The sequence below is a fragment of the Rattus norvegicus genome, chromosome 13 (genome assembly GCF_021556685.1).
Source record: "Rattus norvegicus strain SHRSP/BbbUtx chromosome 13, alternate assembly SHRSP_T2T, whole genome shotgun sequence".
Classification (NCBI taxonomy): domain Eukaryota; kingdom Metazoa; phylum Chordata; class Mammalia; order Rodentia; family Muridae; genus Rattus; species Rattus norvegicus.
In genome coordinates, this window is record NC_141546.1 from 72,309,841 (window position 1) to 72,323,377 (window position 13,537).

At 44.6% G+C, this 13,537-nt stretch overlaps 1 long non-coding RNA gene across 1 annotated transcript in view; it reads left to right on the forward strand.

Annotated features, from left to right (window-relative positions):
• Positions 1-12,874: 12,874 nt before the first annotated feature.
• The window catches only part of LOC120096293 (uncharacterized), a 160,366-nt gene continuing 159,703 nt past the window's right edge, over positions 12,875-13,537 (forward strand). The window contains exon 1 of the long non-coding RNA XR_015635566.1: positions 12,875-13,068. This is a non-coding gene — a long non-coding RNA (uncharacterized LOC120096293). The remainder of the gene's footprint in view (positions 13,069-13,537) is intronic.

Here is a 13,537-nt window from a genome sequence, read left to right on the forward strand (position 1 = left end):
AAAAATATCACTCTGTCTGTCTATCTATCTATCTATCTATCTATCTATCTATCTATCTATCTATCTATCTATCTATCTATCTATCTATCTGAGACAGGGTCTCACTGTGTAGCCCTGGTTGGCCTGAATTGTCTATGTAGACCAGGCTGGCCTTGAACTCACAGAGATCTACCTGTTTCTGCCTCCTAAATTAAAGGAGTGGGCTACCATGGCAAGTTTATTACTTTAATTATTTGTATATGTATGTGTCTGTCCACAGAGGCAGGGGACATCAGATCTTTGTGGACCCCCGTGGAGTTTGAGTTACAGGAGATTGTGAACTACCTGATGTGGATGTCAGGAACTGAACTCTGGTCTTGTGGAAGAGCAGTACGTGCTCTTTTATCTAGCCACACCTTTCAGGACTTTTACTCAGCCTCTCACAATAGACAAGAGCACCACTTCCCCCCTTTTCCTTGAAAAAGCAAAACAAAACAAAACAAAACAAAATTCCCCCCAAACCCAAATTAAACAATTCTGTTTAGGTACCTAAGCTCTGGTTGTATTCCTCTTGCCAACTACTGACTAGAAATGGGCCTGGGATCCAGCTCTGCCAAGGGTACATGAGGAGAAATCTGCTCTATGATCTTTGTGAAGCTAGCTTTACATGTGAATTGGAAAGACGGAAAAGAAACCTGGCCCTTGATGTCATTGTTGGATTATTGAACCAACCATCCTTACAGCCTTTGTGTCTGTGCTTGCTATGAAGATAGAGCTCCGTTAAAGCTCTGCTCCCTTTAATCTGGGGCCTCTGTGACTTGAAGACATCACCTGTCATTCTAAGCTTATGCTTCTTATAACACAAGAGTGTGTTTGTTTAGGATCTGACCTTGCTCTGGACCCTATCAGTGTTGTCTTGGACCGTTTTAATAAGCACCTCTTTGGTGGTCTTTGGTGGGGAGTGCTGACTTGAGCAGCTCATCTACTTAAGCTAGACATTGAATGATGGTGATGATGATAATAATAAAAATAAAAAAGCACACTGTGTACTCCATACTTGCTACTGCTCCTGCCATCAGGAGTCATCTATGAGTAAAACAGACTGAGTCTTCACTGTCACAGAATGGTAGTCTGATGAAAGTGGCTATGTGATCATGCAAAGAAATAAGGCATAATAAATCAGAAAGTAAAATGATCAGAAGCACAGGGTTGCTGTTCTTTAAAGGGAAGTCAGATGTAGATTGGTGACCAGGAAGTGAGTACAGACCTGAGGAGAGCTACAGGCAAGCCATGTGGGCACATGGAGAGAAACAAACCTGGCCAAGACAACCACAAGTGTAGTGTTTGGAGGTGGAATGTTCTTGGTGTGTGGGTGACAGCAAAGAGGCCAGCATGCTGGTGGTGATGCAGAGGTGGCAGGCAGCAAAGGAGAATGCAGAGCTCAGGTCAAGGGAAGGAGTCTGGCTTTTACTCCCAATGAGAGGGAAACTATTTAGAGGCTTTCTGTAGAAGAGTGTCCAGGCTTACAATTTTCAAGGTCACGGTGACTTCTGGGTTGGACTGTACTTTGAGATAAAGATCTCTGAATGATCCAGCATGTAAAAGATCATACAGTATATGAGGTTGCCGTGGAAATAGTGGTGCTAAGTGGCTGAATTCTGGATGTATTTTTATATTACAGCTGTTTGAATTTGCTCATGACTGTGAGACGTGCGAGAATGAAGGAAGTCAAACATGATTGACAGGTGACTGGCTGGAGCAGCAAAAGGTGAGCAAGACACATGTGAGAAAAATCAAGACACATCCACTTGGCTTGGACGGATCAGGCCGCAGATGTGTGTGTGTGTGTATGTGTGTGTGTGTTTGTGCGTGCATGCGTGTGTGCGTGTGTGTGTGTGTGTGTGTGTGTGTGTGTAGATAACAAGTCGAGTTATGGCAAACCCATATGATTGGGTTTACTAGTCTAGGATTCAAGGGAAGAGAAGGGAAAGCCTTCGGAAGCAAGTGTTTGTAACCCGAATGCTCACTTATCTGTTGAGAGACAAGGCTAAGCCATTCCATACATGAAAGGTTTGGGCTGCTTTCCACTTCACCTCTCAGGAGGCCTCTCCCACACTCACACTTTAATCACAACATCTTCCGCATCTCTGCTTGTGATGCTTCTTGTGATGTGTTTCCTTCCTGTGCAGTTAGGGTTCTGCCCCTCCTCCAAGGCATGCCAAACCTTTTCTGATTAAAAACAATTATTTTAGTATAAGAAACACTGGTCTTCATTACTTTCACACACACACACACACACACACACACACACACACACACACACACACACACACACATATATATGCACATATTATTTTCCCTCCCTCCACCTTTTCTGATTTATTTTAGTTGTAAGCTATCACGAGGTCTCCCTGTCTTCAGAGCACAGTCTACCTTCTTCCTGACTACTGTGAATGCCTATCTCTCCTGGACTGCCAAAACAGGACCATATCTCATTGGTTTTTGTATCCCTAAGAAAAATGGGCATAGATATGCCCAGGGTGCTAGAAACTAGATCCCCCCCCAGCCACAGTTCACACTCGTTGTTTGGATGCAGGAATACACACGGGCAAGGCCAGACATGAGCATACTCTTTCTTACCACAGGGTGCTGGACACCCCCCTCCCTTGTGCCCCATAGTCTAAGTGAGTTGGTTTCACTATGCACGAGCCACAGCACTTTGGGTTCCAAAGACTGAAATGCAGCTTCTTTGGACCCTGTCTCTGAGGGCTGCACCTAGCTACTGATCTCTGGTTCAAGGGCAAATGAATGCAACAGTGAGCCAGCCAGTCTAGGGGACCATTGGATGGGTCATGTCCTCCTTCTTAGACTCTGAATATAGGGCTTAGCAGGAAGCCAAAGGCTTCATTTACCATGCTATCCAGATGTAAGGAACATAATCTGGAAATAAAATCAGGCACGGTGATCAAGCAAGAAGAGAGCCTCTCAAGGGGGCATGGGTGCTTAGCTACTCTTTCACTGTACTGAACACTGTACTGCGTTCTGCGGCTGAGGACTTTCTCAGTCTTTGTTCCATAGGTATCTCCTCCCCGGAGAGAAATACAGTGGGTCCTGACTCCCTCCTCCAGACCACATGTCCCTTTGTCCCTTCCCCCTTCTCCGACTTTCACAAAGCACGTGTGAATTGTATAAATCCTTAGGAACTCGCATAGCTCCCTATTGTAAAGACTGAGGGATTGTTCTGCATCAGTGGCAGCAACAGAGAAAGGAAAAACAAAACAAAACAAAAATCCAGGAGTTGTGGATAAGCTTGAATCCCCCCATAGCCATGTGGTCTTGGGTGACTTCATCTCCTAGACCTCATTCTCTTCATCTGTAATAGAGAAGTGATACTATTACTTACCTTAAAGGATGTTCATTTTTGTTTTGATTCAATGAGTCAGTCTTGCAAATGCCCAGAATAGTATTGGGTGAATAAGATTGTTGGGTAAACTCTAGCTACTTGGCAAACATGAGAGGGCTACGGACTGGCAGAGAGAAGCCGTGCCTGAGGACATCTTTAGGACGGTGTAGCCAAGAAAGTTTGAAACTCCCAAGGAGGAAATGTATAGCTTTAATAACATTCTTAGCTTCTTTTGTCTGAACGGTTCTTCCTGCTTTGTAGTCTGTTCCCTGGCAGTGGAGATGACCCTTGGCATCGAGAGGGAAAGTCTTACTGGAGCTGGTTGTGGGGCTTGTTATTTAGTCAGTTGCTTTTTGGCGTGATTCCCAAAAGAAATATTGGAGCTGGCTTCGTCCTCCAGGCTCTGAAGTCACCCGGCTAGTGTGGACTTCCACGGTTCTGGGATGCACAGCTGGAATTTCTGGCTCGTGCCATGCTAGGCAGGTGGCTTGGGAACCAAAGGGCAAGCAGTTGGCAACGAGGGTTGTTGGAAGGTTACCAGGCCCAAGAGCCTTCTCATCAGTTACAAGTGTGTGGTCTTTCCAGAAAAGGTAGGAAGCTCCTCTTCCTAGGTTCCTTGGAGGCTGGATTTTCTTCCTAACTCACCCAGCTCTTCTTGCTTAGAGTGTCTGTTTTGCTTTGTCAGCCAAGGGTCATTTCAATGTAGCCTCTTGCTTTTTTCTTGACCCTTCCTGAGACCAGTTATACCGAACACATCTTTCTAGTGGTGTCTTTTAAATGGACGTTTTCAGCCCCCACCCCCTCATTCCTATGAGGAACATCTCCGAGAAGGGAAGTCACTCCATCCCAGCAGGCTGAGTCAGCTCAGGCTGAGGGCTCTTCAGCAAACAATGATTTCTGGTTTAACACCTGATTAATTCAACGTCCTCTCCCATATTCCAGTGTCAACAACCCTTATCTCTTTCTGAATTCCAAGAGGGAGATTTGCTTTTGGAATTAGAAGAAATATCTATGCCTAAAGCCTTCTCTTCTTTGAACCCTGTTTGGTTGGATCAGCTATAATCTTCTATTTCCCACGATGGATTTTGCATAAGAATATTCATTCAACAAATATTTACTAAGTGTGTATTGTGGACAAGGCTCAGTGCTAGGTATTGGAGGGGAATTCCACAATATATCTCTAAGCTGCATGAACTCATAAAATACCATAACAAAGAGACCTGATTTCTGAATGAGAACTCAATAGCAACTATCTGACAAACCTTATGGTACCACAAAATCAATAAAGCCAGAAGATTTTGAGAGGTAGGAGAATGTATTTGGAATTGAGTGGGAGTGAGAGTTGAAAGCTTTCTGGAAGAAGTGGGATTTTTCAATGATGCTTGAGGGATAAGTCTTCTTGAAGCTTCTTGGGTACTGTATGTATGTATGTATTTATGATTTATTTATTTATTTATTGGAGACTCTACACAAGCTGCTTTGAGTATTGTCTAAATAATATGTCAGATCACTGGGTGTGGCCTTCCAGAGTGGAATCCAGTGTATTGGTCTTTATTTGCACTATTAAATCTCTGCCTGGCTCTCTCTGGGGCCAATCAGCATCTTATGCTGAGCTATGCCAGAGTTGAATTGGAGCAACATCCTGGGAAGGGTACCAGGATGCTCGGCTTCTTGTTCCTTTATCACTATGAGGTCATTATGACCTTGGTGAAGTGATCTCCTTCTGCATGTCCGTTTCTTCTTTGTAAAATGGTCAGGTCTGTTAGAAGCGATCAAAGACACCCCTTCACCAATACTTGCCCCAATCCGCCGGAGCTGTCTAACACAAGCATGGACTTAACAGGCTCCTGGGGATGGGCACATTGGACCAGTCCTCCTGGGCGTCCTGTGCTCCTCTGGTGTGTGTTGCAGACACCTATCTGGAAATGAGGGTTCTGGGGGATTCGAATGGGTTCTGGCCCAGCTCCTGTTGGATCCTTCACCCTGGTGGATACAACGTCTTCTATTTATCTTTCTCTCAGCTTTCAGAAGCTCCCTACTTCACTGAGCCTTTCCTCTTCAATTGCGGGAGGGAGAATGTGTGGGAGATGATGCAGCCTGGGGCTTGTTTCCAGAGCCTGTTGAATAAAGCACAGAATGGCAACTCTGACTTGCTTAGAGGGTAGATTCCCAAGGGGAACAGAAATTGGTTTTGGATTACTTGTTCACCAAGCATGATATCTCTCTCTCTCTCTCTCTCTCTCTCGCTCTCTCTCTCTCTCTCTCTCTCCCTCACACACACACACACACATAATATCTATCTATATCTATATCTATATACCTCATATGTACTATATGTGGCATTAAACTTGCATGGTTTTCACAGAAGAACATGTTTAAGGGACTGCTTTGCAAGAGCCACAGTAGAGGACATGCAGAAAACACTGCTCTAGGGACATATGACTTTTGCTGTCTGTCACCATGCCATCTTTCCCTTCTGCACAGGAAGGACATGATTCTCATGCTATAGAATGTACATGATCTCATCCTTGCCCAGAGTGTCATTTGAAGCTTGCATCGCACAACAAAGCTAACGCCAGGGCTCATCCTTTAGGACGGGCTTCATGGCTGCCCACAGGGCCTGGTGCCACCTGTGGTGAGGGGACAGCTGACATGGGATAGGCTCCAGTTCCAGCTCTTCCATTTATTGTGTGCTTTCAGGTAAGCCACTTAATGTCTTTGTGCCCCGATGTCTTCACCTGCAGAACAGACTGGGACACCTACTTCGTGATGCAGACAGTAGCATAGCCCCACAGATACAGCGTACATAGGACATAGAAGACGTGCAGCCAGTGCAAGTTACTTTGTTTTGATGTGAAGGTTTACTTCTCCTTTCTCTCCCACCCTCCTCTTTCCTCAGGCATGGGGAGAAGTGCCCCAATTGTCTCCAATAATCCTTGTGAGCTCCAGACACTTCCGCAGTTAACACCAGCCAGAACTTGAGCAGCGTTGCCAAATCTTAAGCTCCTTCTGCTGCCACACGGGCCACACGAAGGGACGTTGAGCACACCAGGTGATTCTTATTACCATCTGATCTGAAGCCAGGGTTGCTTTCTTTTGTTTAATAATTTATGTCCTCTCTGAGATTGCTGAGCTAGAGTTTAAAATTACAGAGAGGGGTGATTGATGTAAATGCCAACGAAGCGAACCTGCAGTAAAATCACCCCAACTTCCTCTGCGGGCTGCCACTCAGCTGCACCCACAGACAGACACAGGGGTGAGGGGGACATGAGGGAGTGCGCTCTGGAGGAGAGAGCTGTGTCTCCCTTCTGAGATGCCAGGACTCTGTCAAGCTGGCTCTGTGGGTGTCCCCAGCTCCTCCTGGCTGAAAGGCAGAGCTGGGTTCATGGAAACGAGACCAGGAGAGTGCCTGTGCTGAGCCTCGGCGTATGCTACTGGACATTAGCTCCCATTTCTTCTCTTGTCAAGCATTTATTGAGTAGCTACTATGTGCCAGGTCCTCCACTGGGCACTGTGCAGAGTCAGGAGGCCGAAGTCACACCGTTCTGAGCATGGTGTGGAAAGAATTCATTAATAATCAATTATAACTTTCCTCGCCCTCACTACTCATTCTTCCCATGTAGTAACAGGGCATTAGTCCCTTCCAGCATCTTCTGTCTTTTGTAGGACTTTGGAAAGTTGGGAGGGCGAGGGGACAAGATTAGAATGACAGGGTAGTCATGCCTCCTGCACACTGCAAATACAGCGCACGCGCTTGCTATAGCTGCATCCAGCGCGACAGGCGCAGGGCGAGGCTCTCACTCATGTTGTCTTGCTGGTGTATGTAAGAGGGAAAGAGGTCAGTGATGTATGTGTAGAAACAGATCTTGGGTGTCCTTTTTGAGCACGTGGAAGCCAAGATCCAAGATAAGTAAGGACTGTTGTTACTTTGTTGTAGTTTGAGTTTGTGGGAGAATCCATTTCATAAGCTGATCTTGGGATGAAGGAAACACTCTCCATTTCAGTGAGGTGAGTGCCTGTTGGGTACAGTAAAAACGTGTGAGTCTTCACACTTCCTGCTCTCTCTCACTGGCAGACCCTTTTTTTTTTTACAGCCTTGTGGTCACCCAGCTCAACCCTCCATGCCTCAAATGCCCCTTCTCAGGCAAGCGTCTCTCTCAGGCCGTCCTTTCCTTATTACTCTACAGGCCCAGGTCCCCACTCACCATCTCTTAATCTAGCTCGACAATATCTTTTATTTCTTAATTTGTTTATTGTTTCATAGCCTCCTTTCCCCTAACACCTCTGGAAGGTAATCTTCAGAAGGCCCGAGACTATTTACCTTACTAGATCTACTGTGTTTGTTCACACTTTCACACTCTGCAGAACACTTCTCATGCTGCACTGTAAGTAGGCGTGTCGCTCCTCTGCGCCTACTTCCTCAGCTATAAAATGAACAGAAGGTAAAAGCTCGCTTGGTCGTGAAAATTGAGAATTGGTGCCTGTGAACGAGCTTTGAACTTCATCTGTTGAGGTGTGCTGCCACCCTTGGGGAATACAGATTCCATTTCTTCCTCGAAGCATTAGATTATTAATTCGTTCAGCACACAGTGGCCACGTGGCCTGAGACAGGTGCTATTCTGAAATCTGAGAGTACGTGCGCACAATGTGTAATGATCAAATGTAATGATTAGCGTAATCAGCATTTCTATCACCTCAAACATTTATCCTTCCTTTGTGTTGGGAACACTTAAAATCCTCTATTCTGGCTATTTTGGAATACACAGGAAATTGCTAATGGAATCCTGCTATGGGGTGTGGGCAGGAGAATTCTTTACTATCTGACAATTTTGCTAACAACCATGATCTATTTGATAACTATTATCTTTTCTCTTTTTATTGCTTCTCTCTCTTGGCCTTCCTAGCTGCTGACCTCTGATACTCTTTTTATATGATCAATATGTTTATTTTCTACACACTGCCAAGATCATGTAGCACTCAACTTTGTGAGCCTGACCTACTTCTCTTAACACTATGTCCCCCAGTGCCACCCATCATTCATGCAGCCACATATGACAGGATTTTTCTTAATGACTGAATAGTATTCCATTGAGTATGCATACTATGTTTTCATTATCTCCACCTGTTGATAGACATTCTATAGCTTGAGTATTGTCAATATTGCTTCAATTAGCACGGGAGTATAGATATTTTGTTGACATACTGAGTTCATTTCCTTTGGATATATTCCCAGTAGTGGGATTACTAGATCCTATGGTTGCCCCATTTTTAACGGTCTGAGGAAACTCCGTGCTGTTTTCCATAATGGCTGTACTAATTTGCATTCCCATGGCTAGTGTACCAAGGTTCCCCATTCTCTGCATCACTGTCAGCATTCGTTATGCTTTTGTCTTCTTGATGACAGTCATTCTAACTAGATTCCCTGCTATTTTGTTCCCAAATCTGAAGACCCCTTCTGTGTTATACAGGCAAGCAGGGGGGCTCAGCTCAGAGTCCCCAAGTCCCTACTCTGTACTCTCAAAGCTGTGTTCTCAGACACAGCCTGCATGTCCCGCTGTCCCTCTCAGAGGGAAGACTGTCAACAGCCCCAGATCCCATCATGGCCTCTCTTTGCAGAGGACTATAAATGTCTACACGTGATGAAAAGGATCTTTGGTGTATCTCCAGAAGGAGATAGTTTACCGCCTATGACCGGTTCACCTTGTCTGTTCCTCTTTCAGCTCCTCTGGTTCTGGAGTGACCACCCGTTTTGCCTCAAAACCCTAGGAGGTCACTTGTCTCCCTCACCTAATGATGTGTTACAGAAAACAACCTTCCTTTACTTGTGGAAAGTGTGACAGGAACATGAATATTAATAACTCCCACGGGTTCCCTGCAAACATCCATCAGCATGGCTTAGAAGACTTGTTCTGACTTACTTGGCATGGGGGTAACTGCTCAGCAGAGCAATAATACAGCATTCATGAAGCCAGCTTAGGCGGAGCTCTGCCTGGGGCTTTGAACATCAGTGCTCCTGCAGGGCTGCGGGAGGAATGTGCTTTCCTCCACCTGGGTGGAAACAGGAAGATGTTTAACTTTCAGACAAAGACAGCAGCAGGCCTGGGAGATGTGCAAGGACTAGGCCACAAGAAGGCTAGAACTAGAGAATATGGACGTTTAGGGCAAACGTTTAGGGCAAAGTGCACGAGGACTATGCTGCCTTTGCCCTTTATTCAGAGCCTCCCCACTGACATCTGCCCTTTATTCGCTCCTGGCCACCTCCCACCCAATAGCATTTACTGCTTGCTGGACTCAGGATCGTACAGTGTTGACCCAGGCGGTGATAGTGATTGGAGCCTCTTAGGATTCTCAGCAGAGCAATTATAAAACTGTTTTTATTTCAGTGTGTTGGTGTGTGTGGGCACAGGTGTGCTTCAGAGGACACCGGATTCCCCTGGAAGGTGGAGTTCTAGGTGTTTGTGAGCTGTTTGCCATGAGTGCTGGGATCTGAATGCTGGTCCTTGGGGGGAAAAACAGCAAGTTCTTGTAATCACCAAGCAATCTGTCCATCCCCTGGCAGATTTTGAGCCGCTGCTCCAGGGCCTGAAGAGCATCCCTGGCAGCACAGAGCAGGTACCTGGGATGGAGAACTCTGTACCTTGGGCTATTCTGCTCTAATGACCCTCTGTGGTCTTCTGGGGACTGAGATCTGCTTTGGTTTTTATCCACCCTAGCTGAAAAGTCACAGCTGAAATCTACTTTAGCAGACAACATGCCATATGTATTTTTTTTTCCTTTAAGACTTAAAAAAAATTCATACCTGTTGCTCCCAAGAAAATAAAACCACAAAAACTCTTTTGGATTTTTCTGGAGAAAAATGGGCAGTTAGGCAATGCAATGTGATCGAGGTAGCAGATCTGCAACTATATCTTAGGGCATTCATTAAAGCTACAGTAGGTATGAAAATGCTCGTTTTCTAGGGCAGCAGCATGCAAAATTCCTCTGCCATGCAATTAGCAGTGGTGGGGGAAATCTTTACCATTCGTTTTAACCGTCAACTTCTCTTGTACTGTAGTTGGAATTCCAGAATCTTGCAGTTGGCCAGGCTATGCAGATAAAGCTGCTGAAATCTTCATGGTTTTCTCCGTGGAAGACTTTTTTTTTTTTCCGGGGCCATTTCCTTCCACCAGCAGAATCTAATGGAAGACGCTCCAGAAAGCTCTCAGCCAGTTCTGCATGGTGAGCTTTGGCACGCGAAGTTGCTAGCTGTGTGATTCTTCTCCCTTTAAGCTTCAGTTTTCCCATCTGTAAAATGAAAATTAAAAACAATAATTCGTCTATCTATCATAAAGAATCATCCTGGGGGATGTTATGAAACCCTTTATGAGAACTTCTTTTAAAGAGTTTGCGAGCATGGCTAAGGGTTGGTGTTTTATTTGAGTAGTGCATGGTGATAGTCAAACTTTTTCTAAGGGCATCCAAAACATTGTTTGAAAAATATCCCCTGTAAATATCCTCTTACGTTACTGGATATGGAGCATGCGCAATAGAGAAGCACCAGAGCTCTTTCTAGTCAAAAAGGGAAAACAGTTGACATGCCGGTTATGAGACAAATTTGTCTCTCTGTTAAACTGCACATGCTCTCCATCACCCCTTTCTGCTTTATGGAAGAACTGTGACTCTTTTCCCTTAAGAGTCATCCCTGACTGCATTTTTCAGGAGAATGAACCTTTAAATAAGAAAGAGGATCTGACTGGCCCACCATTTTTATTAATTATTTTATTTATTTTTTATTTTTTTATTTTTTTTCTTTTTTTTTTATTATTTTATTTATTTACATTAGGCTCTTTCTTCACTTCTAATGCTCAAAACAAAGTCATCTTACAGCACCAGCTGATGAAGTCTACTTCTGGTTTCTGATTTCATAGGTGTGCAATGGGTTAGAGACTATGCATTTCCAATTGTGTAAGTGATGCTGTTGGTCTGAGGATTACTCTTTAAATACAGTTTCTCTAAGCCAATCATGCAGATTCCCTTCTCCTTGCCAATTAGATATAAACACATATTGAAGGCTTACAGGAAAGGTTTTCTCATGCCTCGGAAGACACGTGGGGCGGGGGTGGGGCAGATCAGCCATTAGGACTGCTTGCTGTTCTTCCAGAGGACCTATGGTTTGTTCCCAGCACCCACATCTGGCAGCTCACAACAGATTATGACTCCAGTTCCATCCAATTGGATGTCCCCTTCTGGCTTCTGTGGGTAACACACATGTACACGTAACCTAGGTACAGGCAGACACAGATACACACACACACACACACACACACACACACACACACACACACACAGATACACACACACACGAGAGAGAGGATTTAAAAATAAAATAAACTTATTTATTTATTTATTTATTTATTTATTAGATAGAGAGATGTGGGGAAATGATAACCCCATCCTGCCCCAACTATCTCTGGCATCCAATGTAGATGGGACACTTGAACTGCTGCTCACATTTTGAGAAGAGGAGAGAGTAATGCTCAAGATAAAGAGAATGTCAAGTAAAGTGAAGAGCTTTTCAAGTTTCCTAATTAACTCTGGGACTTTCCACTCCTTATCTATTGGGTTGGTTGAGCTCTCGGTTTCTATCAGGCAAAGGGAACTTAACGGAGAAAGTAAAAATGCCCAAGGGTCTTTTTCTTCATGAGAACTTGGAGGTTGGCTGTGTGTTAAGTTATGAACCAGAGCTGAGACTTAACTACCAAGAGAAGAACCAGGAAAGGGGGTTCACTTGGGAAGAGCTGTTGGTGGTGTGGAGTTGAAATATGAGTAAGAGTTCCCAGCACGTGGGCTGGAGAGATGGCTCAGCGGTTAAGAGCACTGACTGCTCTTCCAGACGTCCTGAGTTCAAATCCCAGCAACCACATGGTGGCTCACAATCATCTGTAAAGAGATCCGATGCCCTCTTCTGGTGTATCTGAAGACAGCTACAGTGTACTCATATATAATAAATGAATAAATCTTTAAAAAAAAAAAAAGAGTTCCCAGTACGAGAGATGCACCTAGATTAGTGCAGGTAGGAGACATCGGGGTAGCAGGAAGATACCACACCTCTGAGGTTCTGTGATTCGGGCATGATGTGTGGAAAGTAACGTCAGGATTGGGAAGAATGGCTGGGGAGAGGCAGGACAAGGGAGTCAGAAGGGAAAAGTGCAATATAAAAATGGCAAGTGGACTTGGGAGCTTGTGTTCTGATTGTGATCATTCTGTCTCCAGATGATACACACGATACTCTACTGCTTGACACTGATAAAATTATTCTTACTTAAGAGACAAGATGAGGCTGAGGTGATCTTATTTACAACCCCGTGTGTCTTCAAGGGCAGTGTGTGGCTTTGTAATAATTACTAATAATTTGCTTTTCCTCTAACTCTAAGACTTGGTGCAAGTGTTTTCTTCTATTGTGCATGGCTCTGACCTGTGACCTCTGGTATCTACCCCATTTCCTCCTCTTAGATTCCTGAACATCTCCGGTGAGCTACTCCCTAACAACCCTTCCAGAGAGCATTGCTTACTGTGCAATCCACCACTTTCCCTGGTGCTGGGTCCTAAAGGGCTCTGTTTTTGGCATTAAAGATGTAATCATGAAAGTCAGGGATCTCCCAATGGCAAGATGTTCGCAGTGTGTGCCAGCACTGTTCAGCAGAAAGGTACAGCACAAAGCCACCAATACAGGCTGCATGGATAAATTAAAACTTCTCTGGCTATTCACTTTAAAGTTAAGAGCACTGGCTGCTCTTCTAGAGGTCCTGAGTTCAATTCCCAGGAACCACATGGTGGCTCACAACCATTTATAACGGATCTGAGACCCTCTTCTGTCAGGCAGACCGAGCACTCATGCACATAAATACATAAACAAACATTTAAAAAATAGGTGAATGAAATGATGCTAATGTCATTTATTTTCTTGCTTATTTATTTTATGCACACAAGTGCACTGTCACTGTCTTCAGACAGACCGGTATTGGAGGAGGGTATTGGATCCCATTACAGATGGTTGTGAGCCACCATGAGGTTGCTGGGAATTAAACTCAGGACCTCTGGAAGAGCAGTCATTGCTCTTAATCGCTGAGCCATCTCTCCAACCCAATGATGCTAATTTTAATACTGTTTTAATAA